At 48.2% G+C, this 22511-nt stretch overlaps 1 protein-coding gene across 5 annotated transcripts in view; it reads left to right on the top strand.

Annotated features, from left to right (window-relative positions):
* NOL (NYC1-like protein) overlaps window positions 1-22511 on the top strand; it is an 83276-nt gene that overhangs the window by 30503 nt on the left and 30262 nt on the right. The gene's annotated exons all lie outside the window — the stretch shown is intronic.

The following is a 22511-nucleotide window of genomic DNA, read 5'->3' as shown; positions in this document are numbered from 1 at the left end:
CAGGGGAATAATTTTCTTAGAAATATTCTTATTTAAGTTTTTTGCATTTTTCACGAGAGAAAGAAAGAAAGAAAGTTATATTAAACGTCTTCAAAAGACCCAATGGGTTTTTGAGACCAAAAGTGATACGATAGTGTCCATGTAATCTCATCACGATGCAAAAGAAAATAAAGATTAGAGCTATGAGTTGGGAATGTCAAATCCAAGCCATATGACACAAAATGGGATCATGATCATCATACAGCTTATGGAGCTAATCCCCTGGTAGGAGGGGGCCATCAAGGATATCAAGCATGGGAAGGTGGTTTTGTGCCTCTCCAAGATCTCCTCAAGCTGGGGCTGATGTCTGTATTGTTGGTGGGGTCTAGTAGTCTGGGACGTCGGGGTCGCTGTAGTGCCGTGGCCCGATCTAGAGTCACACCATAGTGGGGTCTAGTGGGAGGAGGTCGGGCACTCGAGAATGTGTGGCTTGATGAGGCTATCGGTATGCCATCCATAGCTGGTGTAGCGTCCTCTCGTGGTCGAAAGAACTGAGTGATGGTCGCGTGGGGGTAGGGTGGATGTCTCCCACAGGGTCTTGACTTCCTAATTAGCGAGTCTTTGTGGCGATGAAGCTCTAGTAGGAACAGGCCTAGGCACCATTGATCTGGGCAATCCATGATCCTGGATAAGGGTCCAAACCCCTCTCTCAAGAGATAGTGGAACCTCCCTCGAATCTCATTCTATACGGTGCACCTGCACATGAAGTGCTCCTCTGATTCGACCTTTCGTTGGCATATAGTGCATATCCTCTCCTCATGAGGGTATCTACATGGCTCTCCTTGTCTCTATCCTCAGGCAATGCAATGACACCCGCAACTGGCCCATTGCAATCCGCATGGCATGTGACATGTATATGTCAAGATATGTGGCCCTCAGTATGAAACCATCCTCTGTAAGCCTCATGAAAGTGTCCATATAGTACGACTATTTGTGTGTGTGGCTCATGTGTTGTGATCCAGGTATCCTGTATGTATAGTTCCAATAAATCATATTTGATCACCCGGTGCCTGTCATCCTGAGAGGGGTTGATGAATGATGAGTGGCGGGAGGCCATCCATCCCGAGTCCTTGCCTCGTGAACTAGGTGCATACTCGGCTATACCATGACTTGTGCCCATCTTTTTCTAGCTGCTGGGAGGGTTGTGTAGGGCAATCCTCGGGAGTCTCCAAGGGGCCATGGCAATGTATGTGACTGTTGGGAAGAGTGCCTCTACTACCATGGGTACTGCAACAAACTTTGCCAGGATAATATCATGTGGGACCGATGGTTTGATGCGTATCATACCGGAGGGCATCATGACCTGAGGCCTCTCTATCTTCAGCCATTTGGCCGTTGTAAGATCAGGGGCCCAAAAGGGTGCTCCATACATCAATCCCGGAGTGAAATTGGAGCCCTCTCTCTTCATTTGGAGGAGGCTCTTTGCTGCACACTAGCCTCTACCATGTTGGTTGTCTGCATTCTCATCAACTACTACTTGTGGAGAGTTCCTACACTTCTTCACTCCCCTCAACAGAAGGTTTCTTTATTTCTTTAGCCTCTTGATGGCTGCACCGTCTCTGTACCGGCTGATTTATGTACTGTACTGGCTGAATGGAGGTTGTACCAGCTGATTTGAGGGCTGTACCTGCACCAGCCATTGTACCTGTTGTTCCAGACCTTGTACTTGTTGTACCAGCCATTGTACTTGTTGTTCCAGCCCTTGTACTTGCTATACCAGACATTGTTCTTGTTGTACCAACCCATGTACTTGCTGTACCGGCTGAATGGAGGGTTGTACCGGCTGAATGGAGAGTTGTACATGTTGTACCGGCTCTATTACATGATGACCCGTGGTTTTTGGGGAAGAATCAGTACCCACACGGAGGTGTATGGACTATATTGTTGGCTTGGCATTTCGACAGCCTGTGTACCGGCTGAATTCTATGGTTGTCTCGTGTTGGGTTGTGTTATGGCATTTGCATATGGATAATCCATCATCTCATTGTTGGAGAATGCAGAGGCGGAAGCATAAACAAGACGAGAGAGAGTAGAGAGAGCTTGTGGACAAGATCACCTTTTATTTTAGCTTGAAGCTTTACAATTGCAATTGGCCAGCAAGAGAATGTTGAACTTGTGCAAGGATTGGATGAAATAGTGAGAAATGGGAGGCCTCCTTATATAGTGCATGAGTGAACTGGCCGACTGCCTCTAAGGACAGGTCGATTGTCCATGATCCATAAATGAAGGAGAAATACATAAAATGCCCAATGAATGGTACAACCCAAATACACTGAGATGCATAAATTCTAACACCCCCTTTGCAGCTCATAGTGTGCAAGAGTGGGAAGAAGATAAGCTGATGAAGATGCGACCATGGACCCTCCAGCATTGCGAATATTGGAATCACCTCGGAGAGAGCACCCACCAACCTGTTTCCTCGAAACAAAATGCCACCACAAACAACAAGGAACTTTGCTTGGCCACGAATTCTCACACAAGGGTGCAGTGAACTCCAAGAATAGATGGTGAGCTACTGGACACACCGCGCCCATAATCCCCAACAGTGGACGGAAAACACATCTCGTTCCAAAAGCCTCGAACAATGAACTCGGAATAGATCCAGTTCATAATCTTTGTTACACAAAAGATAATCATGTCCTGCCAGATGTCTAATGCTTGGAACTCCGAATCATGGTCCCCATGCACCAGTAAGTGGAGTTGTAATTAGCCCCCTCTCTTGCCCACAAGCCTCCTTTGGCTAGAAGCACATGGGGGAAACTGCATGTATACTAGAGAAGTACACCATTTACGTCCTCTTGAGCCGGAAGCACCTTGGGAGCCCTAGAAGTGGTACTAGAATCTGTATCATTGTCATGTGTTTTTCATGTGTCGTGTCTTTGCCCTTTCTCTGAGATAAAGCCTTGCCCTTGGTCCTGTCCTTCTTCTTGGACAAACAATTCTTGGATAGATGTCCTCTTTTCTTGCAAGAGAAGTAGCGACTCTGACCTTTCTTCTGAACTGAGGAAAGTGCCTGGTTAGAATTGTTGACTGACACCTTCAACTTACCCTGTGAAACGAGAATGGACTTCTCCAAAAGTAGGGAGCTAAGATCATCAAAATCCAACTGAGTGGATGTGACTTGGCACCACAAAGATCGAGAAATCACATCATAGTCCAGGGGAAGCTTGGTGAGGATAAGGGCAGCCAGCTGAGAAGAGGACAAAGTAGCACCCATAGCCAGTAACTGGCTATGGATAACCTTGGCCTTCATGAGAAACGTCTGCATGGAATGGCCTTCAGGGAATAACAAACCGTAGAGCTGCCCTTGCAAGGTAACTGCCCTCATCGACGAATCTCGAGCAAAGAGATCCTCCAATTTAGACAATACCTGATGAGCACTAGTGAGAGTTTGGACGGCCGGTGAAGCCTCTTGTGTGATGGTCTGCACAAGCACGGAATGCGCCTTCGAGTCCCGATTCTCCCAGGCTTGTAATTCTGCAACGAATTCATCCTCTTGATCCTGAGTCCACCTCCTAGAGTTCTGAGGACGCTTGGGCTTCCTCTCAATGCCCTGAACAATATCCCACCAACCCTTGTGGATGAACCAAATCCGCATCTGATGCTTCCAACGGGCATAGTTGGGTCCTTTCAACTTGTCATCCTTGTTCGTACATGGGGGAGCCATGTCCATAACAACGAGAAACACAGATCTCAGCTCTCAAAGACTTCTCTCAAGTGCTTTCCAACGAAGCTAGGCTCCAGAACCAATCAGCCCCCTCTCAAACTTGAGAGAGAAGGAGGCTGGACAGCAGCAAAATAGTCCAAGAAACCACTAGGAACCTCCCACCGAAAGGGCAGGGACTCGTGGAGGAAGAAGGAGATGTACAGCTACTTGTCTGGCGACTCCACATGCAAGAAGCATCACCTCAGAAAACAGAAAATGAAGCGAAGGACTTCACAACCTGCTTCTGAAGTGCAAAACACAGCCGGTAGGGCTGGCCGACAGTAGCAAGAGGGCTGGCTGGACCAGAAAACGCAGCAAGGCAAGAAAACACAGCCACTGAATGGGACTGATCTGCAGCCAGGAGGAGCTATGGCAGAAAACGCAAGGCACAAAAGAGAAGGTGGGCAGATTTGCAGTAGATGGAGCAGCCTGAACCTAAGCAAGTGATACCATGTTGGAGAATGCACAAGCGGAAGCATAAACAAGACGAGAGAGAGTAGAGAGAGCTTGTGGACAAGATTACCTTTTATATTAGCTTGAAGCCTTACAATGGCAATTGGCCAGCAAGAGAATGTTGAACTTGTGCAAGGGATTGGATGAAATAGTGAGAAATGGGAGGCCTCCTTGTTGGGTTTTATGCTGTGTATGCACCCAAGGGAGTGCTAGTGATCATCAGTAGGTTACTGGGGCACTTTTTACTTCAGTTAGTGGAGGTTTTTTCCCCCAGTTTAGCTTAGTTTCACTTATAGTGGTTTGGTCCACCTGGCACAGTTTATGGCTGGACCATGTGAACACACTTTAGGTCACATCTTTTATATGTGGCTATTGTACTCCTTTTTATCATCATCAATATATGAGCAAACGTGTTCCTCTCTCTCTCTCTCTCTCACGCCTCCTGTTGGTGTGCCTTCCAAAACCCTAACCCTAACAACCATTTCCTACACTTTGGTATCAGAGCAAGGTTCGCCTGCCCTGTCCGTACAGCTCGCCATCAGCTGCCCGTACAGGCCCTTGCCATCAGCTGCCCGTACAGGCCCTCGCCATCAGCTGCAGCCACTCATCTGCCCAATCTCTAGCCCACGTACAGTCCTGCACAGACAGCCATACAGTCTGTACAGGCCTGCTGTCTGTCCATACAGGCGCTGGCTGTTCCGTACAGCAGACAGCAAACGACCAGCACCTGCTGCGTATACCTGCAGTAATACAGTCGCCGCTTCTCCTCCGTACAATGCTCCGGACAACTGTTTCGTACAGCCTACAGCCGACCAGTACTTGCAAAATCACATGGGTAACATTTAAAGCTTTACATGTTTTGAAATTTGGGCGTTTTTTCTGTGAAAGCTTTTCTGGCAGATATAGGGAGGTTTTCTTGCAAAGAAACCTGTACAGGCTTTTGCAAGGCTTTGGGTGCAGAAATTTTGGGCATTTTTGGGCATTTTGGCAGTGTGTGAGCCACTTTTGTTGCTCTACTCAGTCAGTGGTGCATTGTTTTGCACATTCAGAGGATTGAGAGTGCAAGCATATTTGGGTCATTTGTACTCGGTGGTTGAGAGTGCAGGCATATTTGGGTAAGCTGTATTCAGTGGAGTACAGTTGCTTTCAGGGTTGTTGTTTTTGGGTTTTTTGATACACAGGTACAACATTGTGCATTGGCATAATGGCAAATCAACAGTAGAGTGATGTGTTCACGTACTTGTCTAAGGAAGACAAGCTGGATGGCATGAATTACTCCTTGTGGAGTTTCATGCTGAGAAATGTGCTCGTGGCAAAAGGTCTTTGGGATTTTGTTAGTGGTGATGAACCACGTCCAGGTCCATTGGCTCCAGAGACTCCTCCTCAAGGGGGTGCTCGTGGAAGAGGACAACAGGCACAGGCACTGGTTCAGCCACAGCCTGTTCAAAGAACAAATGCCCAGAAGACATGGGATGCCAAAGATGCACAAGCCTTATCACTTATTGCATTGTCAGTACAGAGGTCTATTATACCTCATATTCATTCAGCTGGCTCTTCACGGAATGCATGGGTGACTTTGGAGCAAATGTATGCTGCTCGTAATGAGGCACGGATCTCATTTTTGAAAAGAGAGCTGGAAAACCAGAAGATGCATGAAGGAGATGATATGTCTAGCCACTTGAACAAGCTGCAGGATTTGAGAGAGCAACTCATCAATGTGGATGAGATTATTCCTGAGACACAGCTTGTATCCACCATCTTAAACTCTTTGCCAAGATCCTACTTGGCTTTTCATACCTCTTTGAACCTTAGCATGAGGAATGCTATTGAGCCCCTAAAGTATCAGGAACTTGTTGCTCTCTTGTTACAAGAAGAGCAAATCAGGAAGAACATGAACATGAACACAAGTGCTGAACAAGCATTTGTGAGAGGTCAAAAAGGGAAAGGCAAGTTTCAGCCAAAGAGTTCAAATTAGAATTCAGGTGATGGTGGTTCATCTCAGGATACCAAGAAAGGTGATGGACAGCCCAAGAAGAAAGGCAAATGCCATTACTGTAAGAAGCCATGTCACTACATCACAGAGTGTAGGAAGAGGATTGCCAAAGAGAAGGAGAAGGAGTGTGGGATGTCTATAAACGATGCCTCTAAAGCTCCTCCGGAGATTGCTTTCTTTGTTGTAGACAGGGATTACTGTTTCTACACATGCAGTTATGATGCCTCTTGGTCTTCACAGGCACTCAGTGTGACTGAGCATGCATGTACTTGGTATTGTGATAGTGGTGCTTCAAAGCATATTACATCTCGCAGGGATTTGTTTTGTAATGTATGCCCTGCCCCTGTTGGCAAGTCCGTTCAGTGTGCCAATAATGCTTCATATCCAGTTCGTGGCATTGGGGAGATTCAGCTCACAGCCATTGATGGCTCTATTCTTCGCCTTACAGATGCCTTATATGTACCAGGGATAAAGAAGAATCTGTTGTCCATTTCTTCTTTAGCACAGTGTGGTATGCAAGTCAACTTTGATGATGACAAATGCATGGTCAGAGACAAAGCTAATGCTTTGACCTTGATGCTTATTGGTACATTATGTCATGGACTCTATCAGTTGGATGCATTTCAGCCAGTGGATCAGTCTGCTTATCATGCATTCACTCTTACTCCAGCTATGGTTGATGCGGAGTTATGGCATGCTCGCATGGGGCATGTAAATTTTGGTAGTCTTATGCTTATGCAGCGACATAACATGTTCACAGACCTACCTCTTATGGAGAAGCCTCCAGATCACATATGTGAAGGATGTATTTTGGGAAAAATGCATCGGTTTTCCTTCCCACGTGATCAGGCTCTACGAGCAACTGCAAAGTTGCAGCTTATACACAGTGATCTTTGTGGTCCCATGCAGACGAAGTCATTAGGAGGTTGCTTCTATTTTGCTACATTTATTGATGACTTCTCTCGTATATGCTGGGTCTATCCGTTGACATAGAAATCACAGGTATATGATGCATTTTTGGCCTTTGTAGCACTTGCTGAAACAGAGTCAGGATGCAAGGTTAAGACTCTCCGTTCTGACCGAGGGGGGGAATATGTGTCACATATGTTGAATTCCTTTCTTGAGAGTAGAGGTATCAAACATCAGTATACTACTCCTTATACTCCACAGCAGAATGGGGTTGCAGAAACTTGAAAGGAAGAATCGGTCACTCATGGAGATGGCCAGATGTATGTTAAAGGCAAAGAAGCTACCACATATCTTTTGGGTGGAAGCTGTTATGTGTGCTTGTCATATTTTAAATCGATGTCCCACAAAGGCATTGGTTTCCATTACTCCTTTTGAGGCTTGGCATGGCCGCAAGCCTTTGGTATCACATTTTCGTACTTTTGGGTGTCTTGCATATGCACACATACCCAAAGAGTTGAGGAGGAAGTTGGATGATAAAGCCACAAAATGTATTTTTGTTGGGTATAGCCGTGAGAGCAAGGGCTACCGGTGATATGACCCACTATCCAAGAAAATATTCACTAGTCGGGATGTGATTTTTGATGAAAAATCAGAAATATCCATGGCTGGTTATGATGTAAATCAGGCTGAAAATGATGTGTTTGAAGGTCTACTACCTATGGAGTTTCATTCCACAGTTGGTGATCCAACCCATGAGGGTACAGGACAGCCAGCTAATCATGAAGATGGTGCAGAAATTCAGCAGGTTATTGAGCCAGAAGTTGAGCCAATTATGGGGCAGCAGGCTCCACAGGTCAGACACATACCTAGATGGTATTTGAGGACATTACAGGACAGCCATCTAGAGGGTCCTCTTGCTGGTCGTACTCGTAGGGAGACACGGACCAATGAGCATGCACACATCATGGATTTAAATATGGTTATGGCAGCCAGTTTACAGGATGATGATGAGCCTGATTCATTTGTGGATGCACGAGACAATGTGCATTGGAATAAAGCCATGCAGGATGAGCTTGATTCTATTAAAGGAATCAAACATGGGATTTGGTTGATCTGCCCAAAGGCAAGAAAGCCATTGGTACTAAGTGGGTCTATAAGTTGAAAAGACATGCAGATGGATCCATTGACAGGTACAAAGCCCGTCTAGTTGCAAAGGGCTATGCACAGAAGAAGGGCATTGATTATGAGGAGACATTTGCTCCTACATCCCGTATGTCGACACTTAGGTGTGTCATTGCATTGGCTGCACATCGTGGTTGGGTTGTTCACCAGTTGGACATCAAGACTGCTTTCCTACATGGGGACCTCGAGGAGGAAGTTTATGTACATCAGCCCATAGGTTTTGCAGAACATGGTCATGAAGGGAAAGTATGCAGGCTGAAAAAGGCCTTGTATGGTTTGAAACAAGCTCCACGAGCTTGGTATGCAAAAATAGATGCTTTCCTGCTCAGTCAAGGCTTTGTGAATAGTCCATCAGAAGCCACTTTGTATGTAAAGAAGAAGAGAAAGATCTGTTGGTCATCAGTCTTTATGTAGATGATCTTTTGCTCATGGGATCAAATGATGACAAAATTTGTGCTTTTAAAGAGATACTGCAAAAGACATTTGACATGTCTGATTTGGGGCTCGTACACTACTATTTGGGCATACAGTTTGTGCAGGATAACAGAGGCATTGGGTTGTTGCAATCTCGGTATGTTGCTAAACTTATGGAGAAGTTTAAATTTCAGGATTGCAAGCCTATCAGCACTCCTATGGAGCCTGGAATGAAATTGTCACTACAAGGCGACAGTATTTTATTTGATGCCACTACATATGCTCAGGCTGTTGGGTGCCTTATTTACTTGTGTACTACACGGCCAGATATTCAGTATGCCATATCTCAGTTGAGTAGATTCATGCACAGCCCGCGATTGTCACATTGGCAAGGTGTGAAGCGTGTATTCCGGTATTTGCAGGGTACCTTGTCTCTTGGATTGCTTTATCTTGAGGGGGGTGACATGCAGTTATATGCTTACAGTGACTCAGATTGGGCTGGTGATTTTGATACGAGACATTCCACTAGTGGCAATTGTTTCTTTCTTGGCTCTTCATGTATTTCTTGGCTAAGCAAGAAACAGACCACAGTGGCCACTTCGTCTTGTGAGGCAGAGTACAGAGCAGCCTACACTACTACCGTTGAGTGTGTCTGGCTGCGTCGTCTCATGACTGATATGGATATTTCAGTGGAGGAGCCTACACCTATCTATTCTGATATTCAGAGTGCCATTGCCGTGGCCAAGAATCCTGTGTTTCATGCTTGCACGAAACACATTGAGATTCACTATCATTTTGTTCGGAAGAGACTCCAGGCAGGTGATATCAGTCTGATCTACTGTCCTACAGATCAGAATGTGGCAGACATCTTCACCAAGGCATTACCACGTCCGAAATTCGAAGCATTCCGCACTGCTTTGAATTTGTTTCCTTTTGGTGGATGATGTACAGTGATCACATATCACTCCAGGGGGGTTTGTTGGGTTTTATGCTGTGTATGCACCCAGAGGAGTGCTAGTGATCATCAGTAGGTTACTGGGGCACTTTTTACTTCAGTTAGTGGAGGTTTTTTCCCCCAGTTTTAGCTTAGTTTCACTTATAATAGTTTATAAGTGATTTGGTCCACCTGGCACATTTCATGGCCGGACCATGTGAACACATTTTTTAGGTCACTTCTTTATGTGGCTATTGTACTTCACTTTTATCACTACTCAATACATGAGAAGTCGTGTTCCTCTCTCTGTCACTCATGTTTCTTGCTGAAGTACCTTCCAAACCCTAACCCTAACAGCTGAGCTCCTTCATGATTTATTGCCCTACAGATCAGAATGTGGCACACATCTTCACCAAGGCACTACCACGTCCGAAATTCGAAGCATTCCCCACTGCTTTGAATTTGTTTCCTTTTGGTGGATGATGTACAGTGATCACATATCACTCCAGGGGGGTTTGTTGGGTTTTATGCTGTGTATGCACCCAGGGGAGTGCTAGTGATCATTAGCAGGTTACTGGGGCACTTTTTACTTCAGCTAGTGGAGGTTTTTTCCCCCAGTTTAGCTTAGTTTCACTTATAGTGGTTTATAAGTGGTTTGGTCCACCTGGCACAGTTTATGGCCGGACCATGTGAACACACTTTAGGTCACATCTTTTATATGTGGCTATTGTACTCCTTTTTATCATCATCAATATATGAGCAAACGTGTTCCTCTCTCTCTCTCTCACGCCTCCTGTTGTTTTGGTGTGCCTTCCAAAACCCTAACCCTAACAACCATTTCCTGCACTCCTTACATAGTGCATGAGTGAACTAGCCGATTGCCTCTAGGGACAGGCCGACTGTCCACGACCCATAAATGAAGGAGAAAAATACATAAAATGCCCAATAAATGGTACAACCCAATTCTAACACTTATGTGGGGAGGGTAAGGCCCTCAAAGCTTGTACATGATTTTTTCTCCTTGGGTAATAACATGCTCCAAGGGGGGGTTGTCGGCCCACTCCGGCATCTATGTGGTGTTAGTTGTGTGCTTCTCTCTTTTACAATTTGCATTAATGGTCAAGTGTTTTGTGAAACTCCCTCGTCCTTCGGAAGCTACAATGGTATCAGAGCATTGGCTCTTTCACACTCGTGTGAAGATGATCCTGTTGGGGTAAAAACATTGAGTAGTATTAGTGTAGTTAAATACGGCGAGTCTATCCACTTATGGGAGCAATCATGCGTCAAGAGCATGAGCATAAGTCAACATGGTCTATGGCTTGGTGAATTCATGGAATCTATCTTGGAACCATTGAATTGGCTTTATCATGCTTTTTTTTTTTCCTAGAAAAAGATCCTTCTATTAGTTAATGAAAGACAGCCACAAAGGGCTAGATACAACCACGAAGGGCTAGATACAAACTCGCCTCATGTACGGGGCAAGAATCAAATGATCATAGGGGAAGAGACTCTTCTCCTCTGGCTGGCTGCTCTGCGAGGAGAAGGCTATCTCATACAGGGGGAAGGGGCGGGAGAGGGGGGGGGGGGGAGGGGGGGGAACCACATAGGTGGTTTGTAATGCCAAGTGGGGTCACCACCTCTATTTGTGAGAAAAGGGCCAGGCCTCCTGAGACTCAAGAAAGCTTCCCGCCGCTTCTGCATGTGGTCAGAACCTCCTTGTAACTTTCCCCACTGACCGCGGAGGGTATGAATGATGTCGAGCCAAATGCTCCCGATGGACTTAGCAGGCGGAGTGTGGGTACCCTCTATGGCCTCGCTGCATCTAGCTCACGAAATGTGCCACGCTGCAATGCTACTGCAAATCTCCCATCTTTGGCATGAGCCTAGTCGTGGTGGGGCTGAGACTGGTTTTGCCGAAATGCGATGGTGAGAGACTTGAAGGGCTAGCCCTCCCCCATCATCGTCATAAGCCCTGACCACCTCAGCCTCCATGGCCCAAGCGACAGTGTCCCATGTAATGATCGAGTCGAGGCCCTGTCCATAGTGAAGATGCGGAGAAACTGTTGAGCCTTTGGGCAATCCCAAAGACAATGTCACTGAAACTCCTGAGGGTGGCCGCACCGCGGGCAAGCTGTTGGTTGACCTCCAACTGCCAGCCAAGTGCCAACCACCAAGCTCCTGTGTGCCATCAGCCAAAGAAATAGGGTGATCTTTCTAGGGCGAAAGTTGTCCCACAGCTTGTTCCAAAAATCTAAAAGGAAACGCTGTGAGAGGCCTTGTGACTGCCAAGGTGCTGCTGCTGCCGGGGTGTCATCAATCTCTGGCATCTGGATCCTACAGCCTGGCCGCGCTGTATATGCAAAGAAGGGGGCATCCAGAGTCTCCTCCCGATCAGCGGGGTCATGCCAAGTCCACTCTCCCGGGTCTCACTGTAGGCGCGTGAGAGGTTGGCACTCCCAAATCCATAGCCGCCAGAATCTCTCCCTGGTCACCTTGGTCGGCGGTGGGTCTATGTGCCACTCTCGTGCGGGAAAACCAATCACTCTCACCCTCTGCAAGGTGCAGCCACTGAATTCCTCCAAGGGAGGCTTAGATCTCTCTAATTTGTTGTGGGATCCAATAGAAAAAGTGAGCAGACCATTGCCCTCATCCATGGACCGCATGAGAATATCATGTTTGGTATACACACCTAGCCACACTAGGGGAGTCGGGTCTGGGATAGGAGTCAACCACTCTTGAGGGATAGCTGAGTAGATGTCGAGGCTGAGCCTGTCTCTACCCCGGACCCTTGTCAGGCCTCTCTCCTACACCTCCGGGGGTAACTACCTGTGTGCGATCCAAACTCCAAGGGACCTGGCTAGTCCTATGCACAAGGTGCTCCATGATACATGAGGTCGGGCCCCCAACATGTGGTCTCTGGGTAAACGGATTAGGGGGTTCCAGACCAAAGGCCGCTGAAGCCACTCCTCTGAGGTTGTCGGAGCTATCTTCCTAAGAGCCGGCCTGAGGTGATCCCAAGCTCCAAGTAAGCTGGCTGCAGATCTATCCTTAAAAGCTTGACTAAAACCGCAGGTCCGCATCTCTGTGAAGGTCCATCTGGTACTCTCCGGCCAAGGGCCCCCTAGACTCGGGTGTGCAGGCTGAAATCCGGGCCAAGAGGAAGTCCTTCGAGGGCTCACCACCGAGAGGAGGAGACCTCTGACGATCAGCTTGCCCAGCAAGGCACGACTCTGAATAGTAAGGTGAATGAGGCCTAGCCCCCCTCTATGATGTGGCTGAATGATCACTCTCCATGCCACCTTGGCCTTGGCTGGCCTCTCGTCACTGCCAGCCCATAAGAAGTTCCGGATCAACTGCTGTACGTGGCCAATACATGCCCGAGAGAAGGCCTAGCACGAAGTGATATACCACATGGTGGCAAGAAGAACGTGGTTCGCCACTATCACTCTACTTGCCAGGGAGAGTCTCGCAGAACTCCAGTATAAAAGCTTCTTCCCAATACTCAAAAGAAGAGGGTCGAGCTACTGCTCAAGAGAGATATCAATGCCCACTTGGCAACCAAGATAGCGAACTGGAGTGCCCCTCAAGATCCACTGGAAAGCCTCAACTAGGCGCCAAGTTGGGGGGGGTGTAGAACCTGCCTAAAAACCACATGACTTGTGCCAGTTGATCTGTGCTCTTGATGCGCGGCAAAAATCCTCGATCGCCTCCGCGGATCTCTGGAGATTCCCCACATCTCCTGAAAGGAAAGTTGCTGTATCATCTGCTAACTTCGAGTCCAGCAGCTCCTCCTGCGTGTGGAAGGGGAGATGCAATCCCTGTAGCCCGGTCTCCTGGGCCGAGAGAAAACTACTCATGGCCCTCGGCGACGACTAGGAAGAGGTAAGGTGCCTGAGGACAGCAGCCCTACCGTACCGAGTGGGAAAGGAGGAATCTGTCGCCACAGACTCCCTAAATGAGAACCTGGCTGTGCGAGCCTGAGTAAAGTCCTGAGACCCCATGAGTCCACTCCATGGGGAAAAGCTCCAATCCACCCTATCATAAGCTTTCTCAAAGTCTAGGAGTAGTACCATGAGATCCTGCTGTTGCATCTTGGCCGAAGCTGTCGCCTCCTAGAAGGTGAAGATGTTGTCCAGAATGCTCCGATCCTGAACAAAGCCGGTTTGAGTGTCATGAATGAAGTCCAGGAGAAAGGGCATAAGTCTCCTGCTAATGGCCTTGAACTTACAGGCGGTCCCTAGAAGAGTCATGGGTCTCCATTGCTGGATCTCCAATCTGTCACCACCCTCCTTAGGAATCAAGTGTATCAAACCCTCTAAGAGCCTCTCTGGCATAGCACTTGTGAGCATAATCTCATTGAAGGCAGCTCGAAGTCTGCTTTCCATGAGGTCCCAGTGACGAAGAAAGAAAGAGACTGGAAGCCCGTCCGCCCTCGAGCATTTGCCCTTGGATAGTGCCGTCAACGACTCCGCCAACTCCTCCGCAGTGAATGGAGACAATAAGAACGACCGAAGAGAGGGGGGAACCACCCTTCTCGCACGCGTCCATCACCTGTGGGGATAATGAGGCACCGGTGAGAAGAGATCGGAAGAAATCAGTGGCGATGGCTCTCACATTGGGGGGATCAGAAACAATAGTTCCATCTTGGCTACGCAACCTGCGAATACCATCTCTCCTCCTTTGGGGGCTGGCTATCTCAAAGAAATCCCTTGTGACTCTGTCACCTGTCTGAGTCCAGAATGAAGCTTTGGCATGGTTCCTGTAATCCACCCTCCTCTCCTCAATGGATCTAATCCCCGTGTGGGCAGCAGCAAGCTGATTCTCAATCCATGGGCTATCTGGGGAACTCTCTTGTAGCCGTTGTAAAGAGGCCATACCCCTCCTCAGACTCCTCTCCTGCTCTCGAAATCCCTCCAATCTGCTCTAGACTGCCTCCTGCAAGAAATTGTTGATCTCCCCTAGACCAACATCCAATGTGCACGCAACAGAGCTTGAGGTAAAATTCAATCTCGCCCATATCTGCTCTATCTTGTTGATCTTGGGGTTTTGAATGAGGCTGTCCGGAATCCTAGAGCTCGCATGCCTGTCATGTCTCCAGGGGTCCTCTAGGGATAAGATAACTGGGGCGTGATCTGAAAAAGTAGTGCTTGCCAAGATACCAATCATGCCCCCACGGCCACAAGCCCACTCATCAACATAAAATCTATCAAGTCTAGAGAGGTTGGGGCCAGTGCTCCTCCAATCCGAACATGAAAAGTTAAGACTCCCAGGGCTTCGCCAAACTTTGGAAGATGCCAAGGGTCCTGTCCTCTAAGTACCAGTATCATCTCCTCCCAAGCAGAGTACTCTGCTCCTGAGACTGTGGTCGTGCCTCCTCCAAGTCTGTCCTCTACTGCCTCAATCATGTTGAAGTCACCACCCATGCACCAAAAGTCAGCCTGGGAAAGGGCCTGCCAGACTATGCTCCGAAGGAGGGCTCTACCTGCAACAGCGTTCGGGGCATAGACATTGAGGAAGCTAACGCTATCCTCTCCAATCAAAATGGTAACCCACTGTGCTCGCCCAAGAACTATGACTCCCAAGCCTGTCACTGCCGGCAAAAGTTGCTCATTGATAGAAATACAAACTCCTCCCTGCGTCCCTAAAGGGCTGAAGGATGGAGACCAGAAGGTGTGACTCCTGCGTGGTGAAATCTTCCCGCATCGGCGGGTGTGCCCCTTATAAAGGTGATGCTCCTGGAAGAAAAGAATGTCAATAGGTCCCCCAACTATAACTTTTTGAAGCTCTCCTCTGAAGACGTCTCGTCTCTGAAAGCAGTGAGCCCCCCTAAACCCTGTATGTTCCATGAGACTATCCTCATATCAATGGCTATGTGAGGTGGAACTAGCCGAACTGCCCTCCACTCGAAGAGTCTTGGGCGAGGGTTTAGATGGGGAATAGTCACAATCTGTCTTGGGGCGAAGGCTGTTCGTGTATGGTCGTACAATAGGGTACGGTATGATATCGTACTGCACCGTATGAAATTTTGGAATACGATATGGTAAATTATGGTTTTTTTTAAAAAACACTTATAAATTTACGGATTATCAATTTGAAAGGATAGAGGGCTCAGAGGTTGTTGTAGAGCTTGAATGGCTAGAGCTATGAGAGCTTGAGCTTGAGAGCTTGAAACTTGTGATGGAGAGAAGGTTGGAGGAGAGCTTTTAAAAAGAAGCCAACTGTTGGAAGACGGTCTACGAAGACATAAAGAGAGGGAGGTAGTTGAGGAGAAGCCTTGGCTTCTTGTTGCCCTAAATAAGGAAGGTGCCTCACCTCAACCCTCCAAATACGGAGCACTGATCACAAGGATAGAGAGAACAGATTCTTTGCATCCACACCAAAAGTCAACATCCACATATCCTTGGCTGCTGAGCCTAAAAGGACACCAAAAGCAAGCAATACCCATAACAATCAAAAACAGTTTTTTTTTTTGGGGGAAAAAAAGAGGTTAAAACAGCAACTACTATCAAAAACAAAAGAAGGGGAGAGAGAGAGAGAGAGAAAGAAAGATAGATTAAGCGTCTACTAAAGACCCAATGGGCCTATGAGACCAAAGTGATACAATAATGTCCATGGCATATCTCATCATGAAATGGAAAATAAAACAGAAAGAAAACATAAACATAGCTATCTCACTAGGGTGATACAAAACTGTCCATGGAAACTCATCATGGAATACTAAGAACATAGAAACATGAGAGCAACATCAGCTCCGAGTAGATGGTATACCACTCTCCAAAATATCAAGAATGGGGCTAATGAGTATGCCCGAGAGGTCTCCCTTAGCTATGTCACGTGGAAAGGTAGCTCGATGGCAGTGGAGCATGTCCTGGATCCGGAGAGCTGATGAGGTGATCGTGGCCAACGGGGGGGCCGAGGGCGTCGGGCACGTTGGAGTGCAAAGGCTCGGTCCGAGGTAACTCCTCTCGGGAGAAGAAAGAAAGAAAGAAAGCTGTATTAACGTCTACTAGAGGCCGAACTCGACCTATGAGACAAATCAATGTACAATTGTCAATGTCTTCTAGATGTCCAGAAAAAAAAAAGGACAAAATGAACATGAAATAAACTATGAAAGTACTGAGCTAGTGGGGGGGTGTGATGGATGGAGCACTACTAGAGGCTCAGTATGCAACCTATATGCGCAGGGTATACAAGAATGCAATGTAGATCTGTCTAGCTCCAACCAGTACCATAATGGGGGTGTAATATGTGATACATAGGCGATGGCGAGGCAAAAATACCTCGGAGCATGATCTCCGGGTGTGAGTGTAAGTGAGCTAGCCGCTCTTGGATATGGTCCTGATGTCGAGCCCATATCTCTGTGATCTCCCTCTAATGTAGTCTGGGAGTTTGGTAGCCTGGTGCTCTTGATCTCCGTTTGGCTCGGAGGTCCGCAGTGCGCTGAAGTGTAACCCCCTCCTGTGTCAGGAAAGGCATTGGAATAGATCTCTGGAAGAAATCAGTGAGCTGGAGCTGTCGCCCACCTCTCCCTGTGGTATGAGTCCGTATCAGTGTCTCTTTGTGGCACTGTCTCTAACAAGAACTGGCCAAATCTGCGGTGGTCTGCGGACTCTATGATCTAGCGGAGTGAGGGATGTCCATTGAAGATGGTGGTGTATCTCTCTCTAATGACACTATATGCTCTGCATCTGCATACATAATGTTCGTCACCCTCAACCTCCTCCTGGCATAGTCTACATATCCTCTCTGCTCTGGGGATCCGTGCTGCCCTACCTGCCTCAATCTCAAGCTAGTGTGATGACACTCTGAGTTGGCCAATCACCACTCGGGCACTGTGAGGCATGTACACATCCATGTATCCAGGTCTCTGTATGAATCCATCCGCTGAGATACGCATAAACTGATCTCTGTAGTATAGCATCTTCGGCAGTAGAGGGTGACTGGGTGTAATCCAAGTCTCTTGAGTGTATCGCTGCCATAAATCTTGCCGAAGGACTCTGTTCCTCTCACTATGAGAGAGCTGGATGTGTGGTGCATGTATATCATACTGGAAAGGTGGTAGATGGTCTATGTCGAGACCATGCTGAGTGAGCCACTGTATCAATTGTGAATACCATGATCTCCTATCTCCACTTTTTGCGAGCTGCCTGGACGCCTCAAAAGCTCTATGTGAGAGTCGATCTGATGGCATATCTGAAGCAGATCGTCTGGAAGAGGGCCTCTACTAGCATAGGAGGTGCAGCAAACTCCGTCCGGACAATGTCATGTGGGACGGAGGGTTTGGTGCGGATCATCCGTGAGAGCATGAGAATCTGAGGCCTCTCTATCTGAGACCATGTGAAGGTGGCGAGCCCAGGTGCCCATACTGCTGCAGCATACATCAAAGCAAGGGTGACTAGTGTGTCAAACAACCACCCCTTCGTGCGGGGCTCCTGGAAGTGTGCCTGGTGACACTGTCTCTCTAGCATGGCCAAAGTTGCATACCCTCGTGTGAGTCTATCCCTGGCTGCCTGTGCCATAGTAAATCTTCTTGGCGGAGTCGTAAATGTAATCCCCAGGTACACATATGAGTCTACCACCTCTACCTGTCCTCCTACTAGTGTGAAGATGGCTTGTCGTCGAACCGGCCCTGAGGTGTGGAAAATCATGGCCTTGGTTTTCCCAAGGTTCACTGTAAGCCCCCTCTGTGTGTAGAAGTCATCGAGTGCATGGAGATGGTGTTGTAGTCCCATCCGCGACTCAGAGACCAGAATAATATCATCTGCATATAGCATAATGTGGATTGTGGTACTTGAGATGTCTACCCCGTCCCCACCACCGTGACCAATGAAGTCAACCACCTCATCGATGTATAGCCCAAATAGTGTAGGAGAGAGTGGGCATCCTTGCTTCACACCTATGGTGCTAGCAATAACATCAGATAGGCATCCGGGGCATCGTATGTGCCCGAGGACCTGCTCATATAAAGCATAGATGCCCCAAATCATCTTTGATGGGATCCCCAATGACTGTAGGTGGTGGAAGAGTCTCTCGTGGCACCGTGTCAAATGCTTTGCGGAAATCCACAAAGCAGCAGTATAATCTCTTCTCCCGCGCCCTAGCTTGGTCAATCAAACATCTCAGAGTGAATATATGGTCAATAGTGGAGAAAGCTCGTCGGAATTCAGCCTGCCTTGGTGCTTGGAGTCCCTCCTTCTCTGCATATGAGCTCAACTTTGCCTCGAGCACTGCGCCATAAAGTTTGGCCAATCATGATAGTCCTGTAGTTGCTGGGGTCTAGCATGTCTCCTGCTTTGTGGAGAGGCACGATGGCGTGCATAGTCCACTCAGCCGGTAGGCCCTCCACTAGTGTCCTATTAAAGAGGTGAGCAACAAAGGGTCCCAGTGTGTTAGCTGCATAAATAAGATGCTCACTCTGTATACCTATGCGGTCAGCCGATCTCCCATGCTGTAACCGGCGGATAGCTCTCTCTACCATCAAGGCGGTAAAGAAAGTAGAGGTGGTAGGGTGAGACTCCTGTGGCTGTGGTATGGGCGGCTGCTGAGGGATATGGTAGAGGCTCTTTGCATATGTGTGCCATGTTGTGGATCCTCAATCAGGGTACGAGGGCGAGGCTCTCTCATCTTGCGCCATGCAGTGGCTGCATCTCTGCTCATGAGTAGGTGGTATATATCCCAGTATTGTGCCTCCTCATATGCATGCCTCTTACGGCGTGTGAGGGTCCTCATCTGTCGGCTCGCCTGTCTCGGTGTAATGGTCCCCAGTGCTCTCTGGGCACGGAGGTGTCTATATAGCTCTCTGCACTCATCATCATACCACCGATTCTGGGGCATGCACCCAGATCTATGTGTGTGTGCAATGTGTGTATGATGGGGGAAGCTGCGGGTGGCGGCCGTATGTAGTAGAGATGACAGCTGGGTGGTGTAGTAGAGATGACAGCTGGGTGGTGAGTGTGTCTAGAGGTGACAGGGGATCCATCTGGAATAGCCCGTCATATACATGATGCTCATATATGTCTGCCAAGTCATGGGTGAAGTAGAAAGTTGTATGCGATGCCTGTGTGGGCTGTGTGGGTGCTGGTGTGGAGCTCGCCTGTGACAGTAAGAGGTACGTGTGATCTGCACCAATAGGACAGGGGGGATACTGCCTGTGTGGTCTCCATGGACCCCATGATGTAGTCCACTGTGCTACCCCCCCCCCCCCCCCCCCCCCCCCCCCCCCCCCCCCCCCCCCCCCCCCCCCCCCCCCCGATCGTGGAAAGCATGTCAGTGCTCTTGAATCCTGCCACTATCTCATCCCGTTATAAATAACGAGATGGTGTTGCGCTCCCAGCTCAAGTAAGTAATGACCATATCTGGTGTTATCCGGCCCCATGTCCTCTGACACCCTGCAAGCTCCCGTGTCCTCCACTTCTAGTGTGTGCATCACCTCGGGGTGCTTGAAATCATAAATGTCGCATTGTCGGCTCTGTGTCCGTGCATTGAAGTCCCCCATAAGGAGGACTTCCCCCAGGTTGGAGTAGTGTATGATCTCATCTGCGACTCTCCCAATGGCCCTGTGTCCTCCTCCTCCCCTCTACTCTCCTCCTCTGCTGTCATGGCTGTCCTCTGTCTTCTGCGGGCTCTGAGTGTCTCTGCTCTTTGGAGAGTAATTCCCTGTTGTGTAGGGGTTGGGAGTGGGGTGGATCTCTAAAAAAATGTAGTAATTTGTGTCTGTCGTCCCCCCTCTGGAGCTGTCTGAGCCTGTAATGATGTCTCTCTGTGACGCTGTATGTCTAGAATGAATCTCCCCAGTATGTGCTGGTCTGCTGCCTCAAAGATCTGGCGTAGGGAATGTGGCTCTCTGAATAAAATGGGATATCTCTCTCTGATGGCTGTATATGCTCTGCATCTGCATACATAATGCTCCTCACTCTCTACCTGCTCTCTGCACAATCTGCATACCCTCTCCTCTCGGGGGATCTTGCTGCTCTGCCAGTCTCGATCTCCAATCGATGTGATGAGACTCTAAGTTGACCAATAGCTACTCGGGAGCCATGTGGTAAAAAGCCCTCCATGTATCTAGGCCTCTCTATAAATCCATCATCAGTGATACTCATGAAGTGATCTCTATAGTATAGCATCTTCGGTGGAAGAGGCTCTATAGGCGATATCCATGTCTCTCATGTATAGAGCTGCCGTAGGTCCTGTCTCAATACTCTGTTCCTCTCACTATGAGAGAGACGGATATGTGGTGCATCCCTGTTATACTGGAATGGTGGTAGATGATCCATGTCTAGGCCATGCTGTGAGAGCCAATGTGTGACCTGTTCATACCATGATCCTCTGTCTCCTGCCTCAGCCAGCTATCTAGATGCCTCAAAAGCTCTGTATGACAATCTGTCTTGTGGCATCTCTCTGAATCTGTCTAGCAGGCATATAGTCTGGAATATGGCGTCTACCATCATAGGAGGCGCAACAAACTCTGCTCGGATAATGTCATGAGGTACTGATGGTTTGCTGTGTATCATGCGTGCCATCATGAGGGCCTGTGGTCTCTCTATCTGTGTCCACCAATTGGTAGCAAGGCCTAGCGCCCATACCGCTGCTCCATACATCAGTGCCGGTGTGACTAATGTGTCAAATAGCCACCCCTTCATCCGGGGCTCCTGAAAATGCGCCTGGTGGCACTGTCTCTCTAGCATAGCCAATGCTGCATATCCCCGTGTCAATCTAGCTCTAGCTGCTGAACCCATGGTGAAGCGCGTGGCTGCTGCAGAAAAGGTAACCCCTTGGTACACGTATGATGTCACCACCTCCACCTGGCATCCTGCGAGAGTGAATGTCAGCTGACTCCTGCCCTATCTCGATGTATGAAAGACCATAACCTTGGTTTTCCCAAGGTTCACAGTAAGACCCCTTTGTGTGCAGAAATCATCGAGTGCATGTAGATGCTATTGTAGACCTCCTGGAGACTCAGACACTAATACAATATCATCAGCATGAAGCATAATATGTACTGAAGTAGATCAACTCCATCTCCGCCTCCCCGTGTAATGAAGTCAGCCACCTCATCAATGTATAACCCAAATAGCGTGGGGGAAAGTGGGCATCCTTGCTTCACACCAATGGTGCTAGCAATAGTCTCGGACATACTTCCTGGGCATCCGACTCGCCCAAAAACTTGCTCATATAATGCATAGATGCCCCATGTCATATCTGCTGGTATGCCAAGAGACTGTAGGCGTAGCACAGCGTGGACAGGGCAGCGCGAGCAGAGCAGCACGGGTGGGTGGATACGAACAAGGAGAGGCCACCAGCGCGTAGCGCGAGCAAGCAAGCACAGGGGCAGGGTGCAAAGTGCGAGCACAGTAGAGCAGTGCGCCAGGCACATCACAGTAGGGGGTGCGCAGCACAGCGTGGACGAGGCAGCGTGAGTAGAGCAGCAGGAGCGGGTGGATACGAACAGGGAGAGGCCAAACGAGAGAGAGAGAGAGAGAGAGAGAGAGAGAGTTTTTTAGGGTTTCGAATTGCTCTCTTACTGCTGTTTTAGGGTTTCCAATTGCTGTCTGCTACTGTTTTAGGGTTTCGAATTTCTGTTTCCTGCTGTTTTAGGTTTTCGAGTTGCTCTCTTACTGCTGATTTTCGCTGTTTTAGGGTTTCAATCTGCTGTTTTAGGGTTTTGGTCTGCTGTTTTAGGGTTTTGAACTGCTGTTTTAGGGTTTTGGGCTGCTGTTTAGGGTTTCAATCTACTATTTTAGGGTTTCAAGCTGCTGTTTCAGGGTTTCGAATTGTTGTTTTAGGGTTTGGGGTTGCTGTGTTAGGGTTTTGTACAGCTGTATTCCGCTGTTTTAGGCTTTTAGCACAAAGAGAGAGAGAGGGAGAGACAAGAGAAAGTGGGA

The sequence above is a fragment of the Cibotium barometz genome, chromosome 52 (genome assembly GCF_041138505.1).
Source record: "Cibotium barometz isolate CiBa-2024 chromosome 52, ASM4113850v1, whole genome shotgun sequence".
In the NCBI taxonomy this organism is placed as follows: Eukaryota; Viridiplantae; Streptophyta; class Polypodiopsida; order Cyatheales; family Cibotiaceae; genus Cibotium; species Cibotium barometz.
This window is presented reverse-complemented; position numbering and strand designations above follow the sequence as displayed.